The 13,196-nt window shown below is 48.2% G+C and overlaps 1 long non-coding RNA gene across 1 annotated transcript; it reads left to right on the forward strand.

Moving 5' to 3' along the window:
* The first annotated feature begins 1,940 nt into the window (after positions 1-1,940).
* On the forward strand, positions 1,941-6,385 carry LOC146351047 (uncharacterized). Its single transcript, XR_014788888.1, has 3 exons — positions 1,941-2,032; positions 3,958-4,100; positions 5,149-6,385. It is a non-coding gene; the product is annotated as an uncharacterized LOC146351047 (long non-coding RNA).
* Positions 6,386-13,196: the final 6,811 nt, after the last annotated feature.

The following is a 13,196-nucleotide window of genomic DNA, read 5'->3' on the forward strand; positions in this document are numbered from 1 at the left end:
GCAGAGAATTCCGCCACGGATTCCAGTGAGGCCGGATTCTAAAGAATCCAGCCCCCTGGAATCTGTGGTGGAATGGCCTCCTGCCCCCCCGCCCCCCCATGGAATCCCCCTGGGACGGCACTTCCCTGGGGCGGATGTGGCGGATTCGGCAGCAGCAGCAGCAGCGGTTCCACCGGCGGTGGCTGGTCTCCTGGCCAGCTGTGGCCGGGCTGCTGCTGCCGTCATTGCTGTCCTTGCAGCCATGGTAGGCTACATAAGAATTTACATAGCCTATCATGGCTACCCCCCCCCCCAAAAAAAACCCCAGTGTATGCAAATGGCGGCAGCTACGGCGGCCGCCATTTGCGTACGGTGAGGTTGGGGGGGGAATTAGCCATGATAGGCTATGTAAATTCTTACGTAGCCTATCACGGCCGCCTGGCTGGACCCAAATGGTGGCCACTACAGTGGCCGCCATTTGCATCTGCAGCAGCATGTCCGCGGCCAGAAATCCGGCTATGGAAGCCCCAGAGCCGGCCATTGAGGATTCTGGGGGGGAGGACTGGATCGCCTCCCCCCCGTCGAGGATTCCGGGGGGAAGGACGGAGCACCTCCCCCCACACTGCAAAAGATTGTGCGAAAAGGTAAGTGAGTTTCGTACATCCCTAGATAGAAGGAAGTAAAAGTTAGTGTCATCTGAAGGCAGAGAACAACCCCTTGCCCAGTGCAGGAAGCCTGATTCCCTTGTGGTCTCCCATTGCAAATTCTGACCAGGGCCAACCCTGCTGTAGGGATATACGAATCCCACTCACCTGTCCGTTCCGAGGCATCAACGGTGGGGGGGAGGCACTCCTTCCCTTCCCCCAGAATCCTCCCTGGCCAGCTCCGCTCCGTGGCGACTCCGCAGAGCCGCCGGCCGGGGCCAGCTGCAGCCGCAAATTGCAGCCGCTATACCATTTGTGTGCCTGCCTTTTGCCGTTATAGGCTACATAAATACTTACATAGCCTATCACGGCAAAGAGCAGGGGCGCAAATGGCGTAGCGGCCGCCATTTTCGCCCCTGCTCTTTGCCGTGATAGGCTACGTAGTATTTACATAGCCTATCATGGCAAAAGGCAGCCATGCAAATGGCGACTGCTACGATGGCTGCCATTTTCGGCCGCATCCACCCGGCAGCCGCCAGGAGATGAGCCAGAGCTGTCGCCGCATCCGCCACCAGGTAAGCTCTGTCCCAGGGAGATTCTGCGGAGTGGCAGGGGGGAGGCCATTCTGCCATGGATTCTGGGGGGCAGATTCTGAAGAATCCAGCCTCACTGGACTCCGTGGCAGAATTCTCTGACATCCCTACCCTGCTGACCTTCCAAGACCAGACAAGAGCAGGCACTTCCAGCCATTTCCTTGCTGGTGATAAAGCTTTGAGTGCTGAGGAATCTATGCAATGTCATCTCACCATCTTCGAAGCTTCGAAGAAGCTAGCAGCCCCCCCAAAACACAAGTGCTGAGTGCCATCACCACTGCCGCTCTTCCTTGCACTGGCTGCAAAGGGCTGGTGCGTAGGGATGTACAAATCCCTTACCTTGCTCTGCTGAGGGGCATCCGTGGGGGGGGGGGTACTCCGTCCCTCCCCCTGGAATCCTTGACGGGGGGGAGGCGCTCCATCCCTCCCCCCGGAATCCTGACCAGCCGGCTCTGCTCCACGCCCAAGCCGCAGAGCCGCTGGCCGGCTCCAGCCGCCGACAGCCGGACATCTGGCCGCTGGGCAGCCCTGCAGGGACACAAATGGCAGCTGTCATAGCCGCCGCCATTTGCGTCCCTGTATTGAGCTGTGATAGGCTACATAAATATTTACGTAGCCTATCACGGCAAGGGGGGGGGAACCAGTGTACACAAATGGCAGTAGCCACCACCATTTGCGTATGCTGGGGTTCCCCCCCCCCCCGCTGCTATGATAGGCTACGTAAATACTTACGTAGCCTATCATGGCTTGAAGAGGAGGAAGCAAATGGCAGCCACAGGATGGCCGCCATTCGCAAAGCAGCGCGGATGGGAACAGGTAAGTTCTCCGTTTTGCGCACCTTTCGTGGGGGGGGTGGGGACTTTGTTCCATGATGGATTTCGGGGGGGGGGGCCGAATGCACTGGCATTCGGCCTCACCGATATCTGTAGCGGAATTCTCTGACATCCCTACTGGTGGGTATTGGTGAAAAGAGCATCGGCAGACACCCCCCAGCCTCACGCCCTGGCTTCCAGCAGGTGGGGGGAGGGAAAAAAGGATAGGTGCCTCCTTCTTCCCTCCACCCCGACCTGCTACAGTAGCAGCAGCAAGGGACAAGCTCTCACCAGGCTCCGAGCCCCAAGGGGATGCTCGCACCATCCCTACACACACACACACACAGAGGAGGAGAGGGACAGTGGGTGGGGAATCAGCAGAAACAGGGAGAGTTTCTGCTCCTCCAATGAGAGCTGCCGTCTCTAAGAGCAGGAAAACAGTACAGCTCTCAAGTGTGAACCAAGTTCATGCATTCGATCAAGAACCGCAACGGGGAAAATGGATGAGTGAGGATAATCACATTTTAATGCGAGTGCGTTTAATCCAACAGGACCCCGACTTCATTGCGATGGCGAGCGCAATGTAGATCGCCCCTGAGTGTGTATTTAAAAAAAAAAAACTGATGTACCTGCACCTTTTACAGTATCTCTCACTTTGAAACAGCCATCCATGAGAAGAATTAGTGAGAGTGCTAGAACATTCCATGACAGCAGCCCTGTATTTATGACTGTAATAAACAGTGCATTAAAATTGCAGTCAGTTTGCATATGGAGAAAAAGAAGGAGTTTTAAGCTAGTCGTCATAGAGGAAGAAGAAAAAAAAAACACCCTGATTTATAGCCTCCCCTTCTGCTTCTTTCTTGTCTCCTCCTTTTGCCTTCTATTCATCTCAGGATGACATGAAATTGAGACCATTTCAAGAACACTTAACAGCCCTGTTCAGGGATTTGCTTGAATGCGTGAGGGCTTTAAGTAGGTAGAGGGTCAGAGCCATGCACACCAGCCTACCCCCTACATCTCTGGGTGCACTGGCCCATCCCCTCAGTTTAGACCTTGCCATGTTGAATTGGCAAGGTCTGAAATCATAGAGTCATAGAATAGTAGGGTTGGAAGGGGCCTACAAGGCCATCGAGTCCAACCCCCTGCTCAATGCAGGAATCCAAGTCAGAGCATCCCTCACAGATGGCTGTCCAGCCTCGTCTTGAATGCCTCCAGTGTGGGAGAGCCCACCACCTCCCTAGGTAATTGGTTCCATTGTCATATTGCTCTAACCGTCAGGAAGCCTGATGTTGTTTCATCTAGCCCACTTGAAATGAAGTTGTACTAACAATCTAAGGATGTCAGAGAATTCTGCCACGGATCTCAGTGAGGCTGAATGCCAGTGCATTCAGCCCCCCGAAAACTGTGGCCGAATGAAGCCCCCGCCCCCCACCCCATGAAAGGTGCGCGAAACAGAGCACTTACCTGCTGCTGTCCGTGCTGACTTGCAAATGGCGGCCGCCCTGCGGCCGCCATTCACTTCATCATAGCCGTCATAGGCTATGTAAATACTTACGTAGCCTATCACGGCTAATGCAGGGATGCCTTTTGCGTCCCTGCAGAGGCCATGATAGGCTACGTAAATACTTACGTAGCCTATCACAGCAAGCAAAAAAAAAAGCAGCGTACGCAAATGGCAGCAGCTATGGCGGCTGCCATTTGCGTTCCCTTTCTTTCGCTGTTTTAGCCTACGTAAATATTTACGTAAGCTATTACGGTGAAAGAAAGGGAAACACAAATAGCGTAGTGGGCGCTATTTGCGTTCCTTTTTTTTCACCGTAATAGCTTACGTAAATATTTACGTAGGCTAAAATGGCAAAAAAAGGGGAATGCAAATGGCGGCCGCCATAGCCGCTGACATTTGCATACGCTGTTGTTGTTTTCCTGCAGGCTGCCCAGTGGCCGGATGTCCGGATGCGGGCGGTCCTGGCATGCGGCTCCATGGAATCTCCGTGGAGCGGAGCCGGCCAGGTTAGGATTTCAGGGGGAGGTGCAGAGCGCCTCCCCCCACCTCGAATCGCCCCGTCGAAAAGGTAAGTGACTTTTGTACATCCCTATAACAATCACTTGAACACAGGTAGACCTCTCGGTGCAATTGGGAACCCTGATAATGCAGCGTCCTCAATCATGTAGAGAGTTCTACTCAGGTTCAAGCAAACACAAGTAGAACTTCTTACCCGACCTTGCCAATTCAACACAGCAAGGTCTGAAATGACGGGGGTGGGGCCAGAGGATGTGGAGACATGGGGGCGGGTGCCTGGCCCTGTTGCTCTACCCACTTTAAGCCCTCACACATTCAGGGGAATGCTTGAACAGGGCTCGTGTCAACAGCAAACAGTGAAGTAAAGTGAGGGCTGCAGTCCTGAGCACACTTACTAGGAAGTGAGCCCCACTGAACACAGTGGGACTTCCATTGCTACTCAGTCTAGAAGGGTTTGTTCTCCTTTGCTTTTCATTCCATTCATTCATTTTCTCAGAGCTGCGTGTGTGTGTGTTCCCTTCAGTGCTAAAGCAGGGCCGTTCCCCATTCGCCCAGCCCATCCTCACAAGCAAGCAGTGCTGTACAGGAGGTTAATATAGCTTTCAAACCCTGGTGTGATGAATGACATGTTAATGATGTGCACGTCTTCTTAAATAATTCATAATTCTAATAATAATGTGACTCGGCACTCAACCCATCTCCATTAGTCAATGTGGAGGGAACTTGGCATTCCTAGGGACGCTCCTGTCTAGGTCAATAATGGCCATGTTCCCTCTAATCCAAGGCAAAAGAGGGAGGGAGGGAGGGAGGGAGGGAGGGAGAAGAATTTAGATTACCCAAATGAATACCACATAGGCAAAGAGAAAATTTTAAACTCTAGCAAGGTGCACGGCCACTTTAGTGCTATCTTCAAAACAGTGATTTACCAGTTTTGCACACACACATTTCCTTGTGTAAATGATAACTTTCTATGCAGTTGTATAGAAAGGAAACTGACTCACATCAAATATTCACTAAGGGCCCTAAAAGGCCTGAAAATAACAACTGGGTTCTCTGATTATGGCATCTAAGGACAGCAACCTTTTTCCTCTTCTTTTTAGAACTACAGGCGCTCTTGCTGGTATCGAAAACACCCTGCTTGGCTCCATTTACAGATTTGTTTTTGGCAGTTCACAGGCACGTTCTGGGTGCACACGAGGCCAATGTGCAGGCAGTCTGCTTTCCCATCCGGACAAGTCACAGGCGCTTTCCTATTTGTAGAAGATGAGCCTCTTGTCATTTCGAGCAACTAGGAATGAAACGCCTCCCTCTCTCCACCCTACCCCACCACCATCACTGGCTGGGAGTTGCAGTCCAGCAAAACTGGAGAGTGTCAGGTTGGAGCAGCCTGCTCAAGAGAATCTATTGAATCTGTTCCTTGAATGGAAATGGAAAATATTTTAAAGCCTTGTACAGGCGTGCAACTAGTGGTTACTAGAGAAAGCAAAGGCAAGTCTTGTGAATATTTTACAGCAGAGAATGACAATTGGCAGACCGGGGTTCAAATGTGGACTTCCAATTCCTGCTTCATAAATAATCTGCCAAGCTGTGGTGCAGATCTGGAAGAAGACACCTTGGTTTGAGAGTCCATTACCACAAGCATGAACAGTTTTGTTTTTTTTTTCAGAACCTGATGAAATCTGGTTTTGTTTTTTAGTTACTCAAACTTTTAGGTGGCTTTTCAAAACAAACATTCCAGAGGGAGCAATCCTATGGCCACTAGACACTGTCTAGAGGGCCACAGGATTTTTCGGTTTCTGGGAACTGAGGTCGGAGCCAGGGCTCTGACTTGGGTTTCCAGAAACCATGCTCCCTGCCCCCTCCCCTGCCCCCTTGTAACCAGGTGTCAGGGTGGACACTAAGCCCATAGAATCCCAGAGTAGTTCTGATTCTGAGGAAGAGGAGTTGCTCCTGGGAGAGCAGCGCGCTCCTCTTTCCCAGGGCCAACAGCTGACGGAGTTTCCTCCCACCGCCATTCCTAGCTTAGATAGCAGTCCTGGGAGTGACAGAGCGTGGGAAGCAGACTTGATGGACGCGCGTCGCCGATGCAGAGAGCGGCACCAAATGGAGGGCATGGAAAGGAGGCGTAGTGCCCGGTTGGCACACAAACAATGGTTGCACCCAGAGGATCCAAGGGAAAAGGGGAGGGACTCTCCCTAGCCCTTAAGTTCAGGGTCTGCCAGTGATTCCCTTTCAAACGGGGACCAACTGTTCCAACTTAGGGCATAGGTACTCTGCTGCTCATATCTAGTTGCTAATGGTAGAGTTGTTAAGTTGTAAAGGAGGAATAAAGCTTTGAAAAGAATCCCTTTTTCTGTGTCTGGACTTGGCTACTGGATTAGACTGAGAGAGGCCTCCAAGGAGCCCTTGACACCAGCTCTCCATGCTGGCTATGTCTCTGCACTCAGAAATGGAGCGTGGAGACAGGGAAAAGGGGGTGGTCCTGGGGGCAGGGAGGGGAGGAGACTGTGGAAGCCAGGTTACGCAACTTCCTATGCTCCACATAGCCTCCTTCCCTCCCCCTCCCCTTCCTCAAAGCTGCAGCTAGACAGGCAAAATTGACTGTCTAGCCAAAAATGCAGGACAGCTGAAGCATGGAAGCTAAGATTGCCTCCATGCTACAGCCACCCTGCATTTGATACTTGGCAGTCTCCAACTTCGGAGGCTGCCAACTATCTCAGAAGGACTGCACCCTAAGTAGCTTGCCTACTCCTGTTTTACATGGTGCATACCTTGAAGGACAGCGATGACAAAATTGTGGGTAAGCTTTAGGGATATCACTCTTAATCCACTATAATTGGATAAAGGTAACATCTGAAATGCTAACTTAGTGAGGAAAAAAACACCATTATCTTTGCCTTTTTTTTAAATGGATGTGGAAACTAACAGGCTTTTATTTCTGTACTTGAGGGTTGGGAGAGTGGAATAACACCCAATTTGAAATCCGCCACAATATTTAAGCACTAACTAGCAATGCCTGAGGTCAAAAGAAGGGACAGATGAAACACAGGTATTTTTTGGAACAGAGTAAATGCTACTTTGCCACAATCAAAGTCAGTCTGACAGACCAAAGGGCATTAAGCTTGTGAGGTCTGAAAGCTGTTTGTTCCTGCACTCAGCAAACTTAGGGTTCTTTTATCTACAACCTACCCGAGGCTATAAAATGGTTTTCTGCTTGGATATATTACACACATTATTACAATGGAGAATTTGAGACTGTTTACAGTGACCATGGTAAAGAAGAGCAGGAGGAGGCAGGAGAAACAGCAAACCGTGTAAGTGTTCAGAGAACAATGTTGCTGATTGGATATGGCAGGAGGACCAGACAGGTCAATAGAGCAAGAGAAGCTATTCTGCCAAGAGCTGTGCCCTGCAATAAGATTTGTCTCTCAAATAGCTCCTGAGGGAGAAAGATCACTTCCAGTAGCACAATACGTTCTCCCTGCCTGCCCCCTCTTCTCTTGGTTTCCACAACCCAACCCTTTTTCTATCTCCCATCCTCATGTTTATACAGTACCCCAGTTTAAATCCCCATTTCTTGATGAAATGCATAAAGAATAATGTTCCGCTCCAAAATATTTTGCAACACTGTCTTCCAGCACAAAAGGACTTGAATCAAGGTACAGTTCATTTTCAAATCCAAAGCCCATCCAGCCCTTGAATACTATGATTCATTTAAATTCATTTATGCAGCCAGACTTAAAGCTGTTCCTGTTTATGGTTAAGGGTGAAATCGACCCATTTGTGCAAAACTAGAATGTAAAAAGCCAGTGCCCATAAAACCATACACCAGCCTACCCCAATCTGGCACCCTCCAGATGTGTTGGACTGCAGATACCATCATCCTCAGCCACCTTCCCATACTGTCTGGGAAGGATGGGAGCTGCAGTCCAGCACATCTGGAGGGTGCCGGGTTGGGGAAGGCTGCCTTACACTGTGACACCATTGGACTCTGCCTTTAGCTTTCTCTGCTGGGGATCTGAAGGAGAATGTGTTCTTGGGGTGGGGTGGGGGGTCTGGTTCAGATTCCAAAAGGTCTGAGCTGCCTCTGCCTAGTTCAAAGCATGGTGATTCATCCTCTTCTTCAGGCAGTTCTTTGGGAAGTTGCACTTCTGACTGATGGATTCAGGGGTTGTGAGACTTCCTAAGCAGATTGTTCTGGCTGAGGGTCAGAGTCTGAGAAGATGCTAACTGAAGAGGCCTAGGGTTGAGTTCACCACTTGGAATGCTACCTGACAATCCAGACATAAGATGTATACCCCTAACATCTCTTGATACATTGGAAGATATGGTGACCTCAGTGCCTCCAACCCATGTCATCTTCACCTCCTGTAGCAGCTATGTGGCATGCTTGAAGCCTGCTCTCCACAGCAGGTGAGGAAGAAGGTAGGATAACAGGGCCAGGGGAGGGAAAGGAAATAGAGGATGTACTGCTGCCTTAACTCCTGCTGCACTGATAGATTTCAAGGCATGCATCTGATATCAATATTGCAATGTGGAAACCCTAGACACAATACTCCTTCCCAAAGATCATTCAGGATCCAAAAGGTCAACTGAGAACACCTTTTGGTGATGTTACCTGGGCACTAAACAGGCATGGACAAGTAAAGGGGCATTCTTCATTGATTGCCTCACCATTAAGAAATTTTCTTCCACTTAAGAGCCACTAGCAGCCAAACATAAGCATCTTTGGGAAGTGCTGCCTCACCCCCATTTCCTAGGTATAACAGTGAGGCTTACTGACTAGTTCTAGTCATGCCATTGTATGCTGCCCTGGTATCCCTGAGGATGAAAAGCAGGCTAAGAATACTTCTAGTGAAAGAAAAGAAATGTTGGTCAGATAAGGGAAGAGAAGATTAGTTGCAGATAACCAATATTCAAAGCCGGGGGGGGGGGACTGCAGGCCCAGGGCCCCAGATGTGGCCCTCCAGGGGTTCCTCAGATTAAGGACATCTACCACCAGGAAAACTGGCCCTTTGGGGGCTCATTGGATTACGGGGGCACCCCCCAACTCGGCTTGCATTTGAGAGCAAAATTTCGTCCCAAAATCTGGGAACTTTTTTCCCAAAATCTGGTTTTTTTATTTGTGTAAACAGGAATTTCTGCAAATTGCAGCTGCAATTTGTGTAACTTACATAAATTATGGTTGCAATTTGTGCAAATTATACAAATTGTGGCTGCAATTTAGGCAAATTTCTACTTATGCAAATGTTTTTCAAAAACGGAACATCCACAAACCAGCCTGATTCGATGCAGACAGAGCCGGGCCAGCCCATGGGACATGAGCTGAAGTTCAGGGGGCCAAGCTGTTGAAAACTTGGGGAGCTCCATCCCCTGGATGGATTCCTCTGACATCCCTGCCTCAGATGACCCTGCCCCATTCCCCTGGCCTCAACCCATTTCCCCCCAACCACCAATGGTTTGGTGGTTTCCCAGTTTTCATGCAGTTTCCTCCCATTCTAAAAGGCTGAAATGCCGCTCCTAACCTATTTATGGGCAGGCATACTATATATGCCTGCCCGAGTGAGCTCTGTTGGAGCAGCCCTCATCTACATCCCACCAGTGCAAGACATACACTATGGTGGGACGTGGGAGATGGCCTTCTCTGCTGTGGCACCCCAGTTGTGGAATGCCCTCCCCCTTGGAGGCCTGATTGGCACAGACACTGGTTTCATTTCGGTGCCAAGTTAAAACATGGCTTTTTACCAAAGGCATTGAGAGCTAATTGGATTCCCTGAGTTTGCACGCTTTTTTAACTGTTTTAGGGAGCAATCCTATCTGGATTGACATCCGCCTCCGAGCCTGGGGCAACTGCCTATCCAGTGCAGGACAGGAGGAGTGGTGAGGAGCGGTTCTCCTCCTCGCTCCCCCCACCCTGCTTTCACAGCTAGACAGTCAATTTCAGCTGTCTAGCTGCAGGACCTCAGAGGGCAGGAGGTGGCAGCCGGACAACACATAGGATGTGTCAGACCAGCATTTCCAATGCCCCTGCCCCAGCCCACCCCCGAGAAAGCCCCATTTTCACTGCTCCTCGCTGCTCTTACAAATGCAGAGTGTGGGCCAATCCGCGCTGCCTACGAGGCAGCGTGGGAGTGGTGGGGGTCAGTTCTCTGGGAAGTGACCTCAGAGTGCGGGCTCTAAGGTCGGTTGCCAGAAACTGACCTGTCTTATGGCCATCTAGCCGCTGACTAGTGGCCATAGGATTGCACCCTTATTGTTTTAGATTTTAAACTGGTATTAGCTAGTTTAATGGTTTAATATGTTTTTAGCTATTTAAACAGTATAAAACAATAAATAATTTAAACTGATTTTATCCATATGCTGCCCTGAGATCTTAATGATATAGGGTGGGATACAAATGTTACAAACAAACAAACAGCTTTAAACTATAACATGCTGGTGGGTTTTTTGTTTTTGGCCTCACCCTTTTTTCTGTTGGCCTCTTCCCCTTTGCCTTTGATCCCACCCACCACTTCAATGCAGCCCCTGAAACTTTAATTCAGCCCTCAGGCTGAAAGAGGCTCCTGCTCTAAGCTAAGCAATGAGAGTCAGGATTGTGCCAGAATTCAGCTAAGCAACCTGAAAATACAGACATCTTTTACTAAGACTATTACAGCCAACAAGGAAAGACTTCTTCCAGATGCAGGTCACATGCAAAGCCTGTGGGTTTTGCCCTTGAGACAATTTAAAGGAAGCCAGATCAATAGTTCAACAAATGAACAGAAAATTTTAACATGTGCTTGTTGACATAAGCTAGCATCCAAAGGGTACTACAGTTCCCTAGAAGGCAAAGGGCGGGGGGGGGGGATTTGGGATCTGAACAACACAAGCTCTTGAAAGACAGACAAGCTGTTCAAACACCTGTTTTATATAATTACCATCATCCCGAGTGCCTCCCACCCCTCCCCCTCTGCAATGACCCAAGCCTCTTCAACCTCCATCTACACCTTCCTCCTGAATTTCCAGGTCATAGTTGTTAAGTACTAGCATCACAAAAAAAAAAATGCCAGGGTATATATTCCAAGCTAGAGATGGCTGAAATAAAATGACTTATTCACTTAATGGGCAAACAGATGAACACACATCAGCTGCCTGGTAGAGGTGGCTTTTAAAAGGTCAGGCTAAAATGTAAAGCAATAACAATGACTTCATTAAAAATTAAAGATGATAATTACACTTTAGTAAATAGCGCTGCTGCATTTGAAAACTTGCAGCAGTGGCAGTGCCCGTTGGGTAGGCGCTCGCTCTCTCGCTCTCTCTCTCTCTCTGCCTGCAGTGGGCTCAAAAAGCACTTTAGATACCTCTTGATAAGAGATAAGACAATTGTACCTCATGTCGCATTTATAAAACACAACCAGCACTTTATCATCCAGTACTGTATGGTTTGCCTAAAATACTCCTTGATGAAGCTTACCATTATAGCAGAAAACATTAATCAGTGCAATGAAACGAGTTCAATAACCACAATTCAATTAAAGTGTGGGTATAACATATCTGGATGGGGGGGGTTGTGGGGGGGGAGCTGATGCTTTGAAAAGCAACTAATCCAGATGCTATACCTATAAGCAATCTATATAGATGCCTTGATTTGAGAAATGCTTTGTCAGATCATCCTTCCAATGAAGACCATTTATTTATGTGAATGATTAAGTCAAGAGAAACATTCTTCATCATTAAATAGCTTCACAATATTAGCAGTATTGTAATCATGTAGTATTTATTATTTTAATTGGGTGGTGATCTGAATAAAACCCTTCTATCAGTTGATGGCCTTATGCCATCCTTCCCAAAACTGGTGCCTTCCAGATATATTGGACTACAACTCCCATCATTCCCAGACTGCATAGCCAATTATAAGCATGGTCTTATCGGCTCTCAAATTAGAGAAATGCAAATAAATAAGGCACAACAGCATATATTAACTGTGCTTTAACTCTTCCAACTATTTTCTACATAAATAAACTGAGTGACAGCATGCTGAAAGCCATGGATTTGGATGAGGGAAAGGAGGGGTTGAAACCTCAGCTCAACTCTGAAAGCCCTATGTGCAGTACTCCACTTGACCCAAAATTCATCAAGAAAACCCCTAGGGGCAAAATCCAATACTACCAACTGCACTCATTCCACTGTGCCAGCAGGACACACCGCTAGCTCAACAGGGAGTTAGCATTTCCTAAAAGCAATGAGAGGAAACACTAGTTTCCAGACCAGGACGGGTCAGCAGAGCTCCCTTCTCTGTTTCTGCTTGTTTCCAGTTGCTTTTAAGAACCACTAGCTCCCTGTTGTGCTAGCAATGGGTCCTGCTATCATGCGGGCAACACTGGATACTGCCCTTTATTAACATGTGAAATTAACACTTCAAGAGAGTGTCTTTAAGCATGTGTGGGAAGTCTTGCTGACCTTAGTACCACAAATGGCCCCCGTACATCCGGATTAGAGGAAAGGGGGTTTCCAGCTAAAAGAGCATGACTTCCAGGCAAGACTGAGGTTTGGTACTTTTCATATTAAAAAAAATTAAGCACTCCTTAGTCATTAAAAACCACCCTGGAAATTTTGAATTGAAGAGCAGTATAGAAATATCTGAAATAAACGTAAGTAATAAATACCCTATGACAGGAAGCTATTTCTTGATTTCACCACCTGTAAAATGGAAATATAGGTTAACACGGACTATTTAGAGAAATCATTGTTTTGTAGGAAGAGCAGAAACAGTCTACATACTCCTGCACTGAATTAGGGAAGTATGTATGTATGTATTTATTTCAAAACTCGCCTGAAGATCCAGGGCAAAAATCTTAGACCAGCACAAGCCAGAATAACAAAAGGCTTATCTCTGCTTGTCGTTCAGGCCTTGCTCATTCCTGTGCCCTTGGTATTGATAATGCATGAGTTCAGAGTGTATATTAACTAAACCAAGTATTGCAAAAATGCAATAAAACTGCGTAAACTCAATGGTGCTGTAATGAAGGTATCTGCCCTAAAGCATTATTGCTGAAAAAGGCAGAAAGACACAAGAGAAATAACTGAATCTTACTATATCACCTATTGTGAGAAAAGCACTGTGAAGAGTAACTATTATTGTTAGCTCACCCACCTACCCCTTCACATG

The sequence above is a fragment of the Heloderma suspectum genome, chromosome 3 (genome assembly GCF_057233095.1).
Source record: "Heloderma suspectum isolate Gila_16-S chromosome 3, 16-S_ref, whole genome shotgun sequence".
NCBI lineage: Eukaryota > Metazoa > Chordata > Lepidosauria > Squamata > Helodermatidae > Heloderma > Heloderma suspectum.